This window comes from Tiliqua scincoides, chromosome 3 (genome assembly GCF_035046505.1).
Source record: "Tiliqua scincoides isolate rTilSci1 chromosome 3, rTilSci1.hap2, whole genome shotgun sequence".
Taxonomy (NCBI): domain Eukaryota; kingdom Metazoa; phylum Chordata; class Lepidosauria; order Squamata; family Scincidae; genus Tiliqua; species Tiliqua scincoides.
The window spans coordinates 117,077,960-117,100,704 of NC_089823.1; the positions used below are offsets into that span (position 1 = coordinate 117,077,960).

The following is a 22,745-nucleotide window of genomic DNA, read 5'->3' on the forward strand; positions in this document are numbered from 1 at the left end:
CAGTCTCATAGGTTAGTTTTGAGTTAAATAAATCCACTTTTTGTTCCTTAAAGGTGTTGTGTTTTCATTTTCTGGTTAATTGGCCATAACCTTTGATAGAATACAGATATTCTAATGTGGTTTGTTTCATTGCATTCTGCATTAAATTACCTTTACAGTGATATATAACATGATAGTATTATTCGTATATTCCAAGATTTTCACAATTTTGGCCGCTAGTGTCAAGCTCAGCTTGTTGCCCCCCTAAAGCTTGTTGCCCTGTGCGATCGCTACCTCCTGCACCCCCTTAGCTATGCCACTGTTTGAATTGCACTGTGTTCAGTGAAGTATATAAGTAAATGAAGCTTTCACAGGCTTACATGGTTACCAGCAGAATGTCAAGCTCTGTATTGAACTGATAAGGTTCCAGCTTAAATCAAATGTGCTGTCCCTTAGGAGAGGTATTAGGAAGATGAATAAAAATTAAACTGCCGAATTGCAAACAGTTATTGACAATGAAATGTTAATGTTTCTGTGACCAAGCAGCATCCTTAGCAAAATTAATTAAACTTCTGTATGTAATAAGTTTATCTAAAATACAACATGTTTAGTCTGAAATTATATATATTTATATTTTCAGTTAACACAAAAATTCAGTACATATACTGAATGAGAATATATATATATTCAGTGTGTGTTAACTGAATTTTTCTCTTTCTCTTAACTGTTTTAATTGAATATTAAGATATTTGTAAAACATTCATTTGTTATAATGGGATTACTGGATGTTATTTTATTATGTAAACTCAATACAGAGGTTTCATTACAACATAAATGAAATTACAGTTTCATTAGGACTGGAGGTTTAATTCAAATAGTATGTATTATGCAAATATATAAGTAACATATTACTGCAATTTACACTTGTTTCCTCTAAAATACCAATTACTTAGCCTTCCATTCCAGTAGGCCACGACCAGCTGGTCAGTTTTAAATATGTGTTATGTTTGATATGCTGTGGAAGAATACATCTTTGATATAATGACAGCTATCTGGGTATTTAAACAGGTTTCCATTCTCAGGCTACCCTTCTGAGACAAATGGTATATAAAGCAGGAAACTTACAGCCATCACAAAATGCAATGCAGTGTAAACTGTAGCTGCCTGGCCACTGCTGCAAATGGTAAATTGGGGAACGGATGGTGGTGGGCAGGTGGTGAGTGGAACGGGTAGCGAGAGGTGTGTGTCAAGGGTGGGATATCCTGTCCCCCTCCCAGGCCTCGATGCACCTACCCAGTTGCACTTGGACTTGCGCCTGGCAAATTGCTGGTGCAAGTCTGAGTAGATGTATAAGGGCAGTGAAGGTTTACCCTGAGGCAAGGGAACAAACATTCCCTTACCTGGAGGAGACTCCTTGACTGCCCCACTGCAGGATGCAGCACATGCTCTTCTGGCACGGCTGAATCAGTGTGGGGTGGAGTGGGGCTGTGAGGGGATGAATATCCTAATGGCCCAATCCTCTGGGTCCGCTGCACTGCTGGAACTTGTGTTTGGATTGGGCTGTTGGTGAATCTTCAGTTAGATTTCACTTAGTAGCTGTTTATCTGCTGTTTTATTGTATCGATTAGTTTTAAATACTGTATTTGTTATTCAACCAAATATCTGCCTCATGTATGCATCATGTATGTATGTATGTATGCCTCATGTATGTATGTCCTTGGATTGTTTGTAAAATTTCCAGCAAATATCTTTGTTAGCTTTCCCCAATTGGAAGTGTAAGAAAGGGGAAACAGGAAGAGGGGTAAGTGGTAGTGAATAAGGAAGTGAGTAGGAGAGATAAAACAAATGTACAGGAACTGTAGAGGAATTTACACACAATGCCACTGCATTCAGAGATGAGGCAGGTGGTGACCCTTAATAGTTTTCTTTATTGGGGTGCCCTAACGTTGGAATGTCGTTCCCAGGGAGTTCATCTGGTGCCAACTTTGATATCTTCCCAGTACCAGGAAAAAAAAAAAACCCTCCTTATTTCCCCAGGCTGTTGTTGGTTTTTGTGCATTGTTCCGTCTTTCTGTCAGTTCCTGCTGCTGCTGTTTTATTTTAATGTTTTTAGCCACTCTTTTATTGTATTTGCCACTCTGGGAGTCAACAGCAGGAGAAGCAGGATGCAAATCCTTGAGATTAATTGAACAAATGAATGGTGGGAATGTTAATTTTCACATCATGCCTACGAAAAATTTTGATTTGTGCCGCTGTTCAGTTACCTGTTTCCTTTAAGGAAACCTTTTTTGAACCTTTAAGAACATGAGTTGTTCATGCATGGCCTCAAAGGAGACACTCAGAGTTCACAATTCAGTAAGTAACACTGTTTGACTTGATCCCATGAAGACATTAATGAAAAGTGTGTCCAAACATTTATAAAAAATATGAACATTTATTGAGACTTAAAAAATTCCCCAAGAATAATAGATTGTTTCCATCTTTTCTTTCTTTTCTGTTACACTATAACAGGGATGCCCAAACCCCAGCCCTGGGGCCACTTGCGGACTCCCTTGAGGACTCCCAATCCGGCCCTCAGGGAGCCCCCAGTCTCCAATGAGCCTCTGGCCCTCCAGAGACTTGCTGGATCCCGTGGTGGCCTGATGCAACTGCTCTCAGTGTGACAGCGAACTGTTCAACCTCTCGCGTGAGCTGTGGGACGAGGGCTCCCTCCACTGCTTGCTGTTTCACATCTATGATGCAGCAGCAACAGCAAAGGAAAGGCCGGCCTTGCTTTGTGCAAGTCCTTTAATAGGCCTTGAGCTATTGCAAAACCTTCATTCATTCATATAAGTTCCATCTCTAATATATTCATTTATGTAAATTTATTTAAATTTGAATTGTAAATTAATTCTTTTTTTCCCCGGCCCCTGACACCATGTCAGAGAGATGATGTGGCCCTCCTGTCAAAATGTCTGGACACCCCTGCACTGTAACAAAACAGGTGCCCACCAACTGCTCTTTTTTTAAAAAAAATAAACTATTTATAAATAAGTATTTTATTTAAATTACTTATAGCCTGCCCTCCAAACTGCAGGTTTTCCAAGACAACCACTGATAACATTAAGAAAATAAATAAAAATACGTAGATATAATAGTTTTAAGTAAAAAACGAAGTCAGTAGCAATAACTAAGGCTGTAATCCTATCCACACTTTCCTGGGAGTAAGCCCCATTGAACACAACAGGACTTACTTCTGAGTAGACATGCATAGGATTGTGCTTTAAGTTAAAAGAATATTGATTCAGGACCCTGTCTTATGTTTCCCTAGCATCTGGGGCTACAGCTGTGCGAAATGACTACTACTGTATCCTGTGGGGCCAGGGAAGCAACTGAAGTCTCCTCGGGGTAAGGGAACAATGTTCCCATACCCTGTGTTGACCTGTGGCAGCCCCAATGGGTCTACTCGGATCTGCACCCACTTTTGTGCACACGCAGAACTGAGGAGATCCATGTTGGGTTTCCTGACTCAGGAGGGAGCATTGGATTCAGTGGCAGTGTCTACCGCCATCTCCAATCCCCTCCCATGTCCCCGTCCCTCTACCCCATTCTGCTCCTCCCTCCTCCCCCCACCCTGATTAAGCTTAATGTTGGCCAGTGAAGCAGCACCACCATCTGGTCATCCTTGTGGCACGGAGTCCCAGCGTTGACTGGTGCTGGTCTTAGTGCCGGCCCTGCATTTTCATCTCCGGCACCAGAGTGTCTTGCGACACCTGGAGCCAGAGGAGCCTGGGTTTGGGGGTAACCCAACAGGATGAGGCTGTAAAGCAGCACAGAAAAGTTTATACTGGCCTTTTAAAATTGACCAAAAGAAGGACCTGACAGAATCTCCACAGCGAAAAAAGAGCGCTTCAAACTGTAGTACAGATATGCATCAGTTAACGGTGTTCCAACCAGTGACAGACTGAATATACAGCAGTCCCTTGGTGGTCTGCCAGAGAGCAAACATTCCCAAATAAGTTCACCGAAACCACCCTGCCACCACCACTCATGTACCCGAAAAACCTCACTGGTTGCTCTGCCACTGCTGCTCATGTACCTTAAAATCCTGGCTGCTCTGCCCAGCAGGTGTTGCGCAGGGCCAGCTGGTGAGTGGTGTTCTGGCTTGTTGCTGTCCGATCAGCTGGTCCTGTGTGATGCCTGCTGGAGCAGAGCAGCCAGGACTTTAAGGTGCACAAGCAGTGATGGTGAGGCAGCCAGAAGCAGCAGGGAATAGCCTTTCAGGTGCATGAGCAGCAGGGTGGTTTCAGGCTTATTTGGGCATGCTTGCTTTTGGAAGGCCATTGGGGAGACTTATGGGTGGTGTTCAAAGTTGCTTTGGCCCCGTAAGAGCTAAGCAAGAGACAGAGACCACAGGAGAGGCTCCCAGGCTTGTCACCATGAGCAGGTAAATTCCTGTAGATCAGTGTTTCTCAAACTGTGGGTCAGGAACCACTGTGGGTCACGAGCCAATTTCAGGTCGGGTCCCCATTCATTTCAATATTTTATTTTTAATGTATTAGACTTGATGCTACCCTGAGATGTGACTGCATTTGGGGAAATGCTACAGACCTGTACTTTTAACAAGCTACTATGTATATTCTTTTGATAGTAAATGGGACTTACTCCTGGGTAAGTGTGGATAGGATTGCAGCCTAGGATTGTTAAAAATTTTCCTGCTTGATGATGTCACTTTCGGTCATGACATCACTTCAGGTGGGTCCTGACAGATTCTTGTTCTAAAAAGTGGGTCCCAGCGCTAAATGTGTGAGAACCACTGCTATAGATAGTTGTTCGTATAACAACACCTTCAGTTAACAACAGGCTTCGGGGAACATATCCTTGCCATTAAGTGACACGTACCTGTAACATCACAGAAAAAGCCCTGCCCCAGGCCACCACCAAACAGACAAATGAACAGTGATGGGCCAGGGGTTAGGACTTTTGAGGCAGAAATTAAGATGCACTTTGGGACTCTTATGGGCAATAAATATTTGTATAACAACAGAATAAAAATGGCTACACTTTCCACTCACTGGATTATACTGTGCAAACCTATATTAAACAATTCAGACTATTTTAACCCATCTCTCTTTTTTAATCCATCCCAGAGTATATACTATATATATATGATTAGAAGAAGAAGTGAAATATAATATCACAGCAAATAACCTTACATGCAGGAAGTCAAATCGTTAACAAATTGAGTACCATTCAAGTTCAACTTTAAAACTTAGTACCATAAAGTACAACTTTAAAAAAGTACCATTCAAGTTCAACTTTAAAATTCAACTTTTAAAGCTAATTCATTGAGACACTATGAGCTGTTTTAAACATGTCATGCAGAATAATCTCAAACTCTTTTACTTGCAGTGTGACTCTTTAAAATGAATACAATAATAACGATGTAACTTGAAGAAAATATTATTTTTAAAAAATGTATAATTTTTTTATTTTTTAAAAAGGTTTTTACTAAATGTAGTGGAACAGAGAAAGAAACAAAGCACAGATTATACAATTGTTAGCTGATTGCCTGATTATTGAAACATTTATGGTGAATTACCTTCTGCTTTTTATGTTCAAAGTTTTGGTTCTGGCTCAGGTTCAAGGCATCCTAATCAAGGCTACTAATCATGCTGCTTCCAACTTCAGAGGTAATATGCCTCTAAAAATAGTAGCAAGGGAGCAGCAGTGGGAGAGGGATGTTGCCTCTAACCTGCTTCTGAGCTTCCTAGCAGCATCCTAGTTGGAGAAACAGGAGAAACAGTGAGAAACAGGATGCCAGATTAGATGGACCCTGGACTCAGTTAGTGGACCTCTTCTATGTTCTTAACAAAGAGATTGTAGTTTCAGTTTCTGTTCACTGGAAAGGAGAAAAGAGGGGGAAAAACACTCTGAGCTGGTTTTGGAATTCCAGTTTGGTTTGACTGTCTGCTCCTATGGAACTGCTGGGTAAGTGGGAGTTACACCTCCTGGTATTCACGCACATTTTATTTATTAATGTTAAAATTTATGTGCTTCTTTGAAACCATTAAGGTTTCCAAAGCAGTGCACAATGAAGTCTGAAATACAACAAAACTACCACCAGCGTAATAGTAATGATTATCATTCAAAGTGGTGGCTGTTGCAGCTACCAAAAGAACATTCCTGGGCTATCTGTTCCAGTTAACTCATGCACTTCTGCTCAGGAACTTTAATAATGTGGGTGAATACAGAAAGTGTGGCTCCATCATGTTTCCTGAATTCACATATGATGACTGTTTGAGGGTCCAATTCAGTGGATATCCAGCCCTGGCGCAGTGCGTTGTAAACATACTGTAAAGCACATTTATGGCACCCTGTGAGGAGGGAACACTGGCACCAGGCCCACACAAGTCAGGAACTGGTGCCGGGAACTGGCCTGGTGGGTGGCTCCTATGTTGTTGGATTGCAAAACCCGACATGAAGGGTCTCTTGTTTGCACCAGCAAAATGGCTGGCGCAGAGTTGAGAAGCTGCATTGCGGGGCCTAGGGCTTTCCTTGGGGGAAAAGGGCCAAAAGGGAGAGGAGATCTCTGAGAGAAGATCTCTGAGGGCCTCAGAGGGGCTGCTGAATGCAGCAGTCACCATTTTGGCACCCCTGCACCCAGTGGCTCTGCCAAGGACAGGATTATGCTGCCCATCAACAATTCATATTCCCTTATTCCTATTTGCAGAATAGCATTAGCTGCTATTTTCTTTCTACACATGGCTCTTTGGATCTACTTACTATCAATTTTATAGATATCATATATGACATTTATTTAAATTATGGCTATATGTTACTAGATCAGGTTATACCAGTAAAATTCATGACTTTCTGAATTTATGACTTTCATGACTTTACTTTTATACCAGTAAAATTCTGACTTCATGGCCTTTTTAACATCTTTTATACATCTTTTAGTTGCTTTTTACAGGCTTGATTCCTCTAAGTACTGCTGTGTTATGCTCTTTTATTCTGACTTTTATCTGACTACTGTTTTTATGGGTTCTGCTAATGTGTTTTTTAATGTGTTTTTATCTTTGTGAAATTATGTTTTAATCTGTTTTATATGTTGTTAGCCGCCCTGGGTCCCTTTGGGGAGAAGGGCGGGATAGAAATGAAGTTTTTTTATTATTATTGTTATTGTTATTATTAAAATGTTTAACAAGAATTAGTTTAAAGTTTACGTACTGTTTGAAGCTGTTTACAGAAAGGAGTAGTATTAAAGGTGGTCCATAAAGCAAATACTATTTTGTAGAAACTGACATATTGTTTTATTGAAAACTTAAAATTACATTTGCACTAGATTAGCTGTGTATTCCCAACGGTCTTGGAAAAATACCACTGTATCTTTTAATATAATATGGCGAATGTACTATGTATTGCATTTCTGTTTCTCCATATAAGGCAGAGTTTATTCCAGTTTAATAGCCATCAGTTAATAGCAATGTTCAGTTAATAGTAATGAATAGGGCTGTATTACATTGAGGAACATTTTTGTGGTATTGAAAATTAGGCAACAGAAAAAGTAGTTAGAATTAGTGTCAGTGGTGAAAAAATAAAATCCTTGGGAGACCATTTATATTTAGTCATAATCAAGTGCAGCCTTTTGGCCATGTATTTTACCATTATTAGTCATTATTCACAAGGGGTGATTTAACCAGCATGGTACTTCAGAAAACTTCAAATTTTTAGATGAATAAGGGCTAAACTGATTACATTTTTAAATTAATGGACACATACTAGAATACTTGAAAATTAGCAGAACAATGCTTTTTAAGTATTTATAAGCATTTCTTAGATCAGTTACATTGGCTGGTGGCCTACTCCCTACCTTCTTCTGCCATGTAGCTGGGGTGATGGAGCACACGTTGCATGCAGTGGTGGGAGGTGATCAGACAACGACTTAGTAAGTAAACATATTTTTTAATGTATCTCTCGATAGGCCATCTGATTACCAATGGGTCTCCTCAGATATATGAGCTATTTTGCTGGTGTAAGTCTGAGGAGAAGAAAAGGGCAGGTCCAGGCTGAGGAAGAGGGATAGGATCTGGCATGTTTGACTGCTGCTGAAAAGCTCCCCCCCCCCCGCCCTCAAACTCCACTCCCTACCTGATCCTCCCCCAAACCGCCCCCTCTGCCACTTTACCTGCACCAGTGGAGTGCCTGGGCAGTTCTAGCACATGAACAGAGCTTCCAGCAGTTTTTACCAGCTGCTCCAGAGCAGCACAACATTTGTGCTCTTGAAAGGTGACATGGCAGCAGATCATAAGTGGCCTATAGGACTGAGCTGTAAAATTAGTAGGTATTTCATAGCCCCTGTTTGTTATGGTTTTTCCTCTGTTTTTTAAATATTTTTTTGTTTAGATTAGTCTTTTGTTGATTATTATTAAGCTACTGCCTTTATTATTTTACTGCTGGCATTTCTCTCCTTATGATTGCTGTTTTGATGATTTAATGTTATTGTATCTATTGTTTTTATTATCTTTTTTTAAAAGTTGTAAGCCACCTTGGGCATCTAATGTCAAAGATGGGGAGGGGATAATACAGTTGTATTATCATTTTAACAGCTCCAAAGGACTTTTAAAGGATTGTATTATATACTTAGAGTAAAATTTTTAAAAATTGCTTCTATTGTTACTAAAAAGGGATGGAAACAGCATATTGATATAAATGTGAAATATATGCGGGAAATAGATCATACCAAAAAATATTTAAGAAGGTTTTCTGAAGATTAAAATTTGCGGACTGCTGAATCAGGTGCAGAATTGCAGAAGCAGTTGCCGAGTTCTTCTCTGGGTAAGGGAACAATAGTGAAGGATCAGTTTCCGGGAGAGGATTCAGAGGCAGTTGCTGCCACTGAACCCACCCCTTTCCAGACCCAATTCACCCATCCCCAACCCCTATTCCATAAAGTATTCCATACTTTTCCCACCTTTTCCCCCACCATTTTTGCTGACTTACCTGCCCTGGCAGGTGGCAGGAGAACCACCAATGCTGGCAGGAAGACTGGTTTCCTGCCATTGTCTCTAGCAGCACACTTCTGAGCTCAATGTTGGAGTGCCTTTTCTGACAGCGCTGACTGCTTCATGGCAGTCAGTGCCTGCAGAAGAGGTGCTATAACATTGGCCAGAAAAGGTAGGAATTGACCTATAAATAGCATCTACTTTTTGGCAGAAAGTGAAGTTTACCTCTTCCACTGCCAAAACTCCAGAGTGAATGGGAGAAGTCAGAATAAATTCTGATATCTTCCAGAAAGACATTAAAAGGCCTTGTGGGTCTCTACAGATACTTAGAAGAGAAGTACTTAGTAGGGAAGGTGGAAACCTGAAGTTTCCTGGTGAAACCTGAAGTTGCCTCCTCACACATCTAGAACATTGTTTCTCAAACTAGGAACCCACTAGGTGGGTTGCGAGTCAATTTCAGGTGGGTTCCCATTCATTTCAGTATTTTATTTTAATATACTAGACTTGATGCTACCATGTTATGTGACTGAAATGTTACAGAACTATACCTTTAACAAGCTACTATGTATATTCTTTTAACAATGATAGTAAATGGTACTGACTCCTGGGTAAATGTGGGTAGGATTGCAGCCTAAGATTGTTAAAATTTTCCTACTTGATTATGTCACTTCCGGTCATGACATCACTTCCGGTGGGTCCTGACAGATTCTCATTCTAAAAAGTGGGTCCTGGTGCTAAATATGTGAGAACTACTGATCTAGAAGGTTACTTCATGTGCTCCAACTCTATAGCATGGCTAGCAAATGCTACCGACTTTTTTTTTCTGTCACCTAAATTGGCTGTGGATGGCATTTTTTTTTTGTCTACCCTCCTTTTTCAGCAAGGGAGGGAAGGGATGTTCATTAGGTTTCATTCATTAAAAATTGGTCACTGTGGTGTCTTCATTGGGGCATGTGAGGGTAAATAGAATGCCAGATGCAGGGGAGTGGCAACGAGATGTGAGCATTTTGTGCTCCCTGAGGCATATGGTGTGCTGCTGTGAGATACAAGAAGCTGGACTAGATAGGCCTGGGCCTGATCCAGCAGGGCTGGATCTTATATTCTTATGACTGACCACAGTGGACATAGCTAAGCATCTAACAGGAGTGGCCGAACTGTGGCTCATGAGCCACTTGCAGCTCTTTGATGTATAATGTCAAATCTTCGCCAATTCCCTCTTTTGGTTCTGTACCAGCTAAATGGCTGGCACAGGTGTGAGGAGACCTAGTGGGGCAGTGGAAACTTACTCCAAGGTAAGAGAATGGAGGATCCCTTACTTTGAGGAGAACTTCAGGACTGCCCCTCCTGCCTGCAGACTGCAGTGCTTGCTCCCAGGGTTGGGCCATGAATTGGATGACTCAGACTCGAGTCGCAAAAACGCGCATTTTTTTGCAACTCTTACAGACTCAAGTCATGCACGTCAAAAACTTGGGCACTGACTCGGAACTTGGGGTTTTTACCCTAAAAATGAAAAGATTTGAATAGCCTCGAGTCAGGACTCACTTTTGTGTGTGCTTGTGACTCTATTTTTGGTGTGTGCTTGCTTGTCGTCATCCCCCCACTTCCATGACTTGATGTTTCTTGAAAAGACTGTGACTTGAGTCAAAATGACTCAAAAAATGGCTCTGGACAAGTCATGATGGCCTATCTTTATGAACTTGAGACTCAGTGCTGTGGCTCTAGTACAGGGGTGTCAAACATAAGGCCTGGGGGCCGGATGCAGCCCACGGAAGCTTTTTACCCGGCTCTCAGCTGCTGAGCAGTGCTGAGGTGTTACTGCTAAAAGGGCAGCCCCCACGAAAATTGGGCTCTCCCATATCTTGAAATATGGTGCCATTGCATGCAATAGAATAAAAGCCTCCAAACTTTCACTCCTGGTACTGAGTCTTGCTTTCTTTCAACCTTGCAACATAATGACATCACTTTCTGCCTAATGACATCATGTCCGGCCCTCAGCAGGCATCATGAATGCCATTCGGCCCTTGGTATGAAACAAGTTTGGCACCCCTGCTCTAGTACATCCCTGCTTTCTCATTGGCACAGGGCATTAGTAGAAGAGCTTGGTTAGGAGTGGCTGAGAGTATATTAGTGCTGATCAATGTTACTGAAATTGATCTTGGCAAAATTCATTAGCGAGAGGAATGAGGGACTGGAGGAAGGTTTTTTCACAGGCGGAGTTGCCTGATATTTTAAAACATTTTTGGAAGTTATCAGCATGGAGAGAGGTAGCACAGGTAGTCTTTTGCATTATTCTTTAAGCTGTGCACCTCTACAAGCTAAGTGTTTTTCCCTGGACTACATCTTTGAATGATGCAGTGAAAAAGATATTATTCCAGGTGAAAAAGATAGTTACAGAGAATCATTGAAGGTTCTGGAAGGCCTTCTAGCACCACTGTTGTTACTGCCTGCATGGGCACACAGTTTAAAGTACAATTTAAAAGGGCACCTGAGGTGTTGCTACTGTTGCTTGTAACGTCCCTGAAACCTTTCAGAATTTGTCTTCATTCCAAAATGCCTTTTCACAACTTGTAAATTGGACAGTAAAAATGAGGAAACACTCTCAAACCAGCACTATGTATTTTTATATCTTTGGCTCCCTTGTTGGATTATGTGAAGGATTTCTTAGCTGAAGATGATAAAAATAGCAGTTGCAAGAAGCTAGAAAACAACAGATGTTCCGACAAGAAAAAAACAGGTTCTGTGGAGAGTATTGATAGTTGGATTTACGAAAACTAAGTAACCGGATATGGGTCAGAAAGAGAAGAGAAAATGGTTACTATTATGAAAAGAAAAGCGATCATTTCTGGGATCAATATGGAGGTCATCAGGTAACTTATCTCTGTCACTTTGTGACATGATAAGAAAATGTTGATCTGCTTATTTGCTTTATGTCAGTATCTGGATATTGAATATTGACAAATGCAACAAGTGTGTTCTGTTAGCAAAAAGTTAAAGAAATGGCTTCTATAAAATGTAAAATATTTAGGAGACATTTTATATCTAGTTCTCATCAAGGTGACACAAATTACATTGGTATTCATGGTGAGAATGCATAGTGGTGATTAACTTTCTTTTTGCATAATCAATGGTTGTAAAGCTTGTTAGGAATGGAGCTGTAATATTGGAGATACCATGGAGTATACTGAACTTGCCTTTTTATTATTTTGTTATCAGAATCTGATGCTGAGGGGAAGGGACACTTAGACAGTGCATTGTGGAGCATGCCATACTTACAGCGCTGCCCTCTTCTAACTCTGCTCATGACACCCTTTCTATAGAGCAGTGGTTCCCAACCTTTAGGAGCCCACAGACCACTGAGGCAAACATTGGAATTGTCATGGATCACATGCAACCCCCCACCATCCCCATCATGCAAAAAAAAAAAAAATACAATTCAGTTTGGTAGTCCATAGGGGAGCACTTGGCAAGACAATGGAAATTCCAGCTGCAGAAGAGTCCATTCTCTATCCTCTCTGGTGGTCAATGGGTAAGCATCTCACTGAGTGAATACTCCTCCATAGACTACCAGAAAGGGTGGAGAATGGACCCTCTCACAGCTGGCACTTCAGCAAGCGCTGAACAACCAGAGAGGGTGGAGAACGGACTACCTACAGCCACAGCTGACACTTCAGTGGTCCTTGGGGGAATGCTCACTTGGAGACACACTGGAAGTGAACCAAGATGATCATCTGAGACCTCGTCTTGCGGACCACCTGTGGTTCTCGGACCACAGGTTGGGAACCACTGCTAGAGGGTGATGCACCAACTAGTACTTCTACTATTAGGAGCTCCCTCCATGAGTGGGACAGACTTTTTTCATTCATGAAGGAAGCTTCTGTTTGTGGAGGAAGTTCTTGATGGTAAAATTGCCAGTTGGGATACCTCCCATCAGTGGCATTGCTAGGGTTGTGCGGGCAACACCAGGTGACATGCCCAGGGGAGTGACACCACTACTTTCCAAAACTTTAAAAATCTTTGTATTTTTGAATAATATCGTCATGTTATATACCTGGGGTGTCTAAACATTTTGTCACATTATCTCTCTGGCACTGTGTCGGGGGCCGGTAAAAAAATGAATCAATTTACATTTCAAATTTGAATAAATTTACATAAATGGATTTATTAGAGATGGAACTTATATGAATGAATCAAGGTCTTGCAGTAGCTCAAGGCCTGTAAAAGACCTTGCACAAAGCAAGGCTAGCCTTTCCTTCACTGCCACTGCTGCATCACAGATGTGAAACAGCAAGTAGTGGAGGGAGCCCTTGTCCCATAGCTCAGGTGAGAGGTCAAACAGTTGTCCTCATGCTGAGAGCACTTGCATTGGGCCAGCATGGGCTCCAGCAAGTCTCCGGAGGGCCAGAGGCTCAGTGGAGACTGGGGGTTCCACAAGGGCCAGATTGGGAGCCCCCAAGGGCTGCAAGTGGCCCCCGGGCTGGGGTTTGAACACCCCTGTTATATATCAATCAATGCATAATTTTATGCATAATGCAGTGAAACAAACCACATTGAAATACCTCTATTCCATCCAAAGTTATAGCCAAAAAACCAGTGGGGGTGGGGCAATGGTACATCACCACGCTCAGCACTTGGGGCATTACCCCACCCACTGCAAGAGAGGAAGTCCATCATAGGGTGACATGCTGACCTCCTGTGCCAGATGACACCACTGCCTCCCATTGGCTTTTGGCAAAAGTGAAACAATGGCCCAACAGTTGATTCAGGATTGTGGGAAAAGATCAAGGGTAACTGTGAGTTAAATTGCAAGTAGACTGCATAGAGCAAGGAACTGTATCATGAAACAGGAAAATAGGTATGAGAGAGAGATATAAGTTAAAGGAAGGAGTTCTAAGAAGAGTTTCCAGGAAATAATGTTATAAAGGGTGGTGAAAAGGGAGCTGCTGCAGTGTTAGGTGCATGGCCATGGGAAGTGACAGACATATGAGAAAATGAGGCAGGAGATGGCATCTCTGGGTATAAATTGCAGATGTGGAGACCTCTTCCTTTCTGGGATCTGGGTCCACAGAAGACATTCACAGCACATTCTCTTTATCAAAGAATTGTGTGTTCTAGACCGGGATTCCCAAACTCCTCCAAGGGAGTTGGGAACCATGTAAATGGCTGCAGGGGTGCTACAGGAGCAGGGTGTGTATGCCCTGATGGCACCACAGCTGTCGTGATGCTGTGGGGACCCAGGGGCATATTAACGTGCCTAGGAGGGGTTGTGAAGCCCCCCAGAGAGTCCCCCAGGTAGCATGCCCCTCGGTCCCTGTGGTGCCACAATTGCTGTGGTGCCATCTGAGCAAGCTTTTCAGTTCTCATGGTGGGTTGCAACCCACCACTTTGGGAACTGCTATTCTAGACCAATGATAGAAAAAGTCAATAGAATACAAGAAGAACTGTTTTCCTAACTTCTCTTTTTAGCTGGGTTCCAACTCCCTGGAGCGAATATGGTTAACCTGAAGGGAAGAAAAGACAGTTACATCTGGGAAGTGATATAGAAGCTGCCAAAATCTGGCTAAGTGTAAAGTCATGCACATTGGGGCAAAAAATCAAAACTTCACATATAGGCTAATGGGTTCTGAGCTGTCTGTGACAGATCAGGAGAGAGATCTTGGAGGGGTGGTGGACAGGTGTGAAAGTGTCGACCCAATGTGCGGCGGCAGTAAAGAAGGCCAATTCTATGCTTGGGATCATTAGAAAAGGTATTGAGAACAGAACTGCTAATATTATACTGCCATTGTACAAATCAATGGTGAGGCCACACCTGGAGTATTGTGTCCAGTTCTGGTCGCCACATCTCAAAAAGGATATAGTGGAAATGAAAAAGGTGCAAAAGAAAGCAACTAAGATGATTGCTGGGCTGGGGCACCTTCCTTATGAGGAAAGGCTACGGCGTTTAGGCCTCTTCAGCCTAGAAAAGAGATGCCTGAGGGGGGACATGATTGAGACATACAAAATTATGCATGGAAAGGATCAAGTGGATAGAGAGATGCTCTTTACACTCTCACATAATACCAGAACCAGGGGACATTCACTAAAATTGAGTGTTGGGAGAGTTAGGACAGACAGAAGAAAATATTTCTTTACTCAGCGTGTGGTCGGTCTGTGGAACTCCTTGCCGCAGGATGTGATGACGGCATCTGGCCTGGATGCTTTTAAAAGGGGATTGGACAAGTTTCTGGAGAAAAAATCCATTATGGGTTACAAACCATGATGTGTATGTGCAACCTCCTGATTTTAGAAATGGGCTATGTCAGATGCAAGGGAGGGCACCAGGATGCAGGTCTCTTGTTATCTGGTGCGCTCCCTGGGGCATTTGGTGGGGCCGCTGTGAGATACAGGAAGCTGGACTAGATGGGCCTATGGCCTGATCCAGTGGGGCTGTTCTTATGTTCTTATGACTCAGGGCTTCTTAGATTGCCTTTCTTTTATCAAGTTATCAGAATCAATAAACATTTATGACAACATTGTAAAAATGAAGCTCAACAATCTGGCATTCCTGTCTTCCAATGCCATATTTTATGATATACACTGGACAACATAAGCAGCTGATACAGCACCAGTGAAGAAGTGCATAGGTTGAGCATATAAAACCTTATGGTTGTATTGTAAGTACACAATGAACATTTGTGTTCAGGTCCAGATTTACGTAAATATGTTTCTCTTGTCTACAGTCTTTCAGTGAACACTCACATTAAAAATAACCATTCATGACATTTCTGGTTCATCTTTCTGCCATCAGGCATCCAAGCCAGTTGCTTTAAAATCACAGTTCAGTAATATTATTATACTATGTCTACACAGCTCTGCTGCTTATATTCTGCAATTCGGGATCTACTCTGCAATTTGGAATCTAGTCAAGATCGTGGAAACTGCAAAGATATTTTCATAGGATTCTTGCTTTTGCAAGAAAAGCCAATGGGCTGATCAGTGGTTGATCAAATATACAGATTTGTCTTCTGGAGCAGAGCTGATGTGATTTGCTCCAGGCCAAGAATGTCAACATGTTTTTTCAGACTTCCAGACATTGCTCCAAGGGCTCCATTGACAATTGAAACAGTATGGACATTCTTGATATTCTTCTTCCAGTGATGCCCAAGTTCTACTCACAGGTCTTGATATCTTGTGGTTTTCTCACATTCTGTATCTTCAGTTCTACTGTCATCTGGGATTGTGGTATAAATTACCTAAACTTGATTTTTCTTTTTGTCAACTACTATTATATCTAGTGTACAGACATTCCTCCCCCCATATCCACAGAACCCATATCCGCTGTTTCACTTATCCACCGTTCATGAATTTCCCCTTGTTGTGCTCATGACTCATCTGTCTTTGCTTGCCAACGCTTTGCAAAATGTAATTTTTTTGTTTTGCTCAGAATGCTGTGAAAACAAAAGCAAACACTGAGAACACTGAACTTAGAGCTGCTAGACCGAGGATACAGGAGGCAACAGAAAGATCTCTAGCAGGAAGTGGATAGCAGAGGAAGCAGATAGAGAACACTAGACTCCACTGCCCTCCATAAAGAGAAAGAAAAGAGCAACCAGCTGGTGAGCAGCCAGCTGGGCTGCTCTTTACAGCGGCTCTAATCTGCAGTGGACGGCAGTGGTTTGCAGGACTCTGCTCTCTCCGTATTCCTTCCTGCTTGCCTGATGGACCTTCTACTCCTCAGGATGGCAGTGACTGCTCCAATCCATTTAAAAATAACTGGTGAGATGCTGTAGGGGCAGAGACAGGTGGGCCAATGGACTGATCAGTGGTTGGTCAAATATACAGATGCCAAGACCATAAATGTGGAGGATCTTCTGTATTCTAATTATATCATTGGACATGTTCTGTAGTGTATTTCTAGATTTATTTATAGTCAAATTCTGTTCACGTGACATATCTGGGCACATCAAGGTATGGAGGAGCAGAGGAGGAGGATATTGCCTATTGGCTCTGCCTTTGACTGCCACACATTAATGCAAACCTGTAGACAGAGCTTGTGTTCATAGATTCGGTATGCATTATCCCAGACTGTATTTTTGCAAGATAGAGAGCATGCATGTGTATACACGTGCGAGATCTCTGTAATTGTTGGAGATAGTATCAGTGAGTCCAATCCCTTTCTTCCTCATCTACACATGGATATATCCTTATGCCTTACACAACAGATCTTTAGTGAATGGTGAAGAGAGTATGGCGGTTATACAAGTCATCTTTTGGTTTATCTCTTTCCTAAGTATTTCCCATACAATAACAATAATCTCTTTAGTTTCTCTTTCTTTTTTCAGTACACACTTACTACAGTCGGACAGAATACTTAGCTGAAGGCAAGGTTACCAATTACAGCTGTAATATACTTGTAGACAACCTTTTCAAGATTTTGTCTGAGAGGAATTTGTATCAGAGCTACCAACTGTTGACTAAAGGTTTTAGTGAGATAGTGAGCGATAGCATAAGACAAAGATAATTCCATTTCTTCTCCATCTCATTCTTTCCAGATTATTCACACTGTTTTAGCCCCTTTTAATAATATCTTTGTATTCTTTCACCCGTGCTATGTGTTCATTCATAAATATGTCTATTAGTTCTTTCTCTTTGTCTCTCCAAACGTTTCTATAGAAACTTCTCTTTCTCATGCCTCCCAATCCTATCCAACTTTCCATTGCTGATGCAGCTGCAATGCAACCCCAACGTAAGGGAATAAACATTCCCTTATCTTGAGGAGGTGTCCATGACTGCTCCCCCCCCCATTGCAAGATACAGTGCATGCCCTGTTGGCATTGCTGCATCAGTGCTGGAAAGCTGGAGAGGACTGGGCCTTCAGTTGCTGTTTACTATTTAACCCAATGGGCATGGGGAAATATTTTTTGGAGCCATTCACTTTTGCCACTTGTTTAATTGATAATTGACTTCTCATGTCCATCACCCATTTTATTAAGAAAAAGAATCAGGAAGAAATTCTTGACAGTAAGGGTGGTTTGGAAGTGGAACAGACTGCTGTAGGAAGTGGTGGATTCTCCCTCACTGTGATCCTCAAGTAGATTCTTGGCAGCTGGATATGCTGTAAGAGGATTCTCTGCTACAAGTGGGGGATTGGACTAGAACCCGGTGGGTCCTTTCCAACTCTATGATTCTGTGTTTTATAAGGGAATAATGAAAGAACTTAGTTTGGCTACAAATTATAGCCAGTTCCATGCAACTCTCTGCTTTGCAACTAAGCACACAAGACACAAAAGCATCACAGGGTGCAACAGGTGAAGAGTGTACTCTAGAGAAGTGCTATCTCAATCTTTGGATTTCTTGCTCTTTTTATTGTATCAATGTCTTATTGCTGTTTTTAACATGTTTTTAATTGTGATGGCTTTAATGTTTTTAATTTGTTTTAAATGTGATTTATGCTTTTGTAATCTGAGTTTTGTTGTAAGGTCCTTTTAGGGAGAAAGGCGGGATAGAAATATAGTAAATAAATAAAATAATAAATTAAAGAAGATCACATGTGCTCAAACATGGTTGGCAGTAAAAAGTACTAGAATGTTGACACTAGATGTTTTTCATGCGCCTCACATATTTCTAATTCATTTTTAAAACTATAAAAGGAGATTCTTTTAACATTGTAGAATATAATGCAAAAAGGTATTAAGATTAACAAATATGCCTATACGGTACATACAAAAAGCAGCATGACATGGTAAGAAAAGTATACATTTGAGGAAACATGGCTGCCTTTTCCACTAGAAGTATAAACAACATTGCCTTGAGGCCTGCATACAAATTGGAGAACCATTGTTGCTTGTCACAGAAGCAGTGGAATGGAACAGCAGCACTAGGTCTTAGCTTTTTCTGTTGCTACACCATGGCCACCCCTAAATTACTCTAGTTGTCTCTACATTTAATAAAAATGTATCAATTTTGACATAGCTGCAATCTCATTTATCCATACGTCAGTTGGTAGCGTAGTACTGTTTTCTTCCACTGTTGTGCCCTGAGCAATTTTTCAGTAGCTAATAAATCAGATATACATTTAGAATATTTTCTGTCTCCATTCTTTCTCTTAGGTTAGATGACAATCTGAATAGAACTATTAAGAAGTTGGAAGCTCTGGTCTTTTTGTTGCTGTCAAGTATAGTTCCTATTTCATGAGTGGTCTTGGTCTTCAAAAATCTTCATAACCTAAAAGATCTTTTGGGTTTTTATTCTGTCAGATTAAAGTCATTCTATTTTATTTCAACTATAGAGACAAACAGTTGAAACTTTCCATCTATGGAGAATGGCAGCCCAATCCTATGCTTCCCAGTGCCCAGAGGAACAGTAGTGCCAAAATGGCTACCGCTGTATCCTGCAGGTGCAGGGAAACTGCTGGATGTCTCCTTGGGGGAAGGGGACTTTTGTCCCCTTCCGCCAAGGAAAACCCCTGGCCCTACAATGGAGCTTCTCAAGTCTGCACAAGTCATTTTGCCTGCGCAGTCTTGAGAAGCTCCGTTTTGGGATTTGCAGCCAACATGGAGGATAGGATCACCCCCTTCCAAGCTTTACAGCATGTTTGTGACAGTCAGCGCCAGCAGTACACTTGTACTGCTGGCACTGAAGCCCATATGAGCTCTTAGATGTCAGTTTTGTAATTAACATAATTTGTCCTTTTGTGACAATTAAATGATTATTCAGTAATTGCCAAAAATGAAGGCAAATTTATTAACATATGTAAGCACTCAAATAACTTGTACTTTCTTATCATGCTAAATACATGTTGTCATCTTACCTAATACATAGCTCTCATTCCTATTTAAACCATTCCTTTTCAAAGCACCTGTCTTGAAAGTCTCCCAAACACTTACAGGTCCAGCCTTGTTATACACGGATTTTTTATACACAGATTTGACTCAACACAAATGGCCTCTGCAAATGAGAAGGAATGTGCTGATCCTTGGAGAAGGGAAAAATTGCACCCCTTTAAAATAGCAGTTTAAAAAACTGCTTTTTACTGTTGCAGAGAGACAGTCATACAAGTGATTACAGATATAACCTAATTATCCACAAATTTTTCTGTCTCAAAGCTGATGAGAAGGGCCCTTTAAATTAAAGGAAAACAGTTGTTTAATAATGCCAGAGAGGGCAGCCAGCTGACAAGCCACCAATCATTCTTTCTGCAGGCTTCACTACTCCCTTCCCTCTGAGCATGTGAAAGAAGACTAAATGGCAGCAATTATCACCTTCTCCATTCTTTCTCCCTTGCTGGGTCTCCTGGTGAAGGGAGGGATTGTTGCCTCCTAGTGAAGCCTAAGCTCCTAGAGAGAGATTGTTTGACTCTATGTGCATTACAAAAGTCAGCAAGGCTGTTTTTAAATTACCAGAGGAAAGAGACTTTGTTTTTTAAATTGATTTGCTTTAGTGCATTTTTTGCCATCCATGTGAGTTCTTGGAACCCTCTTGAATAATGAGTCTCAACTTGTATATGTTTATACTTATTTTGAAATTAAGGGCGCAATCCTAACCAACTTTCCAGCACTAGCATAACTGTGCCTGTGGGGCATGTGCTGCATCTTGCAGTTGGGGGGCAATCATGGAGGCCTCCTCAAGGTAAGGCAATGTTTGTTCCCTTACCTCGGAGCTGCATTGTCCTTATGTCAGAGCTGGAAAATGGGTTAGGATTGCTTCCTAAATTGTTTGGCTGTGATCTAGCAACATTTACTTATGATTGTCCCACTGAAACCAGTGGTATAAGTTAGTGGTGGCTACAGACGAAGCAGATCTCACCATGTTCCCCATCCTAATAGCAGGTAGTAAAGATGGAAGGCATTTTGGCTGGGGGTGGGCCTGCGACACTCTGAAAATTTTTGCGGCATGCTCTGCTTGATTACAGCTGCTGTCCCCCCTTTTCCCCATTTAACCTTTTTGCTGCTTCTTTGACAGAGGCAGAAGTTGTGATGGAGCACCTTTGGGTAGCAGCTTCTACCATGCTTTTTGTTTCTATTCCCTATGAGTAATTCCCTATGAGGGAATTTTTGTAATTCCCTATGAGTAGGACTGTGTCATCACGAAATGACATTATGAAGAAGCTTTTGGGAAGGAAAGTGGTGACTTGGTGATTGGGCCAGCATAGGGCCCAATCCTATGCTGCCCACCTGCTCTGTCGTACAGTGGCGCTGAAATGGCCACCACTGTATCTTGTAGAGCAGGAGAAGCAGCCGGAAGTTTCATCATGGTAAGGGAACATTGATTCCCTTACACCATGTAGTGCCCCCACAGCCCCTTTGAGTCTACTCAGATCTGCACCAGTGCAATTGCTGGTGCCGATTTGAGTAGTCCATGTTGGGCTTTCAGGCACGGGAGGGGTGATAGGATCCTGCGGCAGCCTCTTTCATTGTCCCTGCCCTCCTCTTGGACCTGAATCATCCCACAGGCTGCCTCCCCCCCCCCCCCACAAACACCCCCTTCCTACCTTCTCCCCACCTGGCTGCCAAGAAGAGTTTCACGATTATTATTGTCAGTTTCACCAAAGAGGCAACAAAAATAAAAAATGTTCAAAGGAAAAAAGACAGCTGCCCATCAACTTGGTAAGCTGCTTTGATTCAGGTTGGCACCTTCCAATTCCTCCCACACCCCTTATTTAGAGCCCAATCCTGAGCTGCCCGGCACATGGGGCTGCTGCGGCAATGGAAGTGGCTGCTGCGGCATCCTGAGTGCAACCTGGAAGCCGTTGGCAGTTCCTCATGGAAAGGGAACAGGTAAGGAAAGGTAAGGAAAGTAGCCCCACAAAGGGGCTACTCAGTTCTGCAGTGTCTCTTTAGCTGGCGCAGAATCAAGGAGTCCTGTGTCAGGCTGCATGGCAGAGCTGAACTTCGCCAGCCAGCCTGCTCCCTCCCCTGCCACACTTTCCCTCTGCCCACCCTAGAACGCCTCCTCCCTGCCTCCCCCCATGCCCAGCTTGCTTCTTGCTGCCAGGCACTTCTCATGGAGTGCCTGGCGGCGGATCACCAGCCTCCAACTGGCATTGTCCCAGCATGAACTTGTGCTGGATCAGCTCTGGCACGGGGCCAGTGCTAATCCCCACAAACGTGCCATAAGGCCATTGTGATAGTGCATGCCTGCGATGAGCCAGCGTGCACTGGAAAAGATTCAGCCCTTAAACCAAAAAATCTTTAGTGTGGCTATTCAGTTTGACAATAGCCATGACAATCTTGGCTCTCATTGTTCCCAGTCGAATTTAGACTGCGATTCTATGCACACATACTTTTATTTTTCTGAGTCCCTACAACCGTTTTAATTCAGTTCTGTTGGCTTATTCATATTTTGCTCCCCAAAATTTCTTACAATATTTTTCTGAATCAGCGATGCTATCCTTGGAAGGGCTTTAGCATAGCATTATATGTAGCTAGTTTATTGTCAACCTTACTGACTGAAATTAGGAGGAAGATGTATAGTAAGGAGCTGTATTTGAGTGGCTGATCACATTTTGGCATCATGTTTTAGCAAGCCTCCCTTGCTGAACACACTGAAATCCAGCTATTGCAACTCATTTAGAAACAGCACAATTATATGTATGTCAATACAAACGTAAGTTCCATTGTGTTCACTGGAGCTTATTCCTAGGAAGGTGTGTAGGATTGCAGCCTACATTGTTATGCATCCATTTAGAAATCTAAGTATGGGGAAAAAATAATGTTAAAGGTTCCTATCTTCCTCTGGTTTTTCTCCATCAGTAAATGAAAAATGAGAAATAGTTCTGCACATCCCACAGGACTAGGTCTCTTC

At 42.1% G+C, this 22,745-nt stretch overlaps 1 protein-coding gene across 2 annotated transcripts in view; it reads left to right on the forward strand.

The window, feature by feature from the left end:
* Positions 1-22,745, forward strand: part of KLHL1 (kelch like family member 1) — a 230,053-nt gene that overhangs the window by 60,120 nt on the left and 147,188 nt on the right. The gene's annotated exons all lie outside the window — the stretch shown is intronic.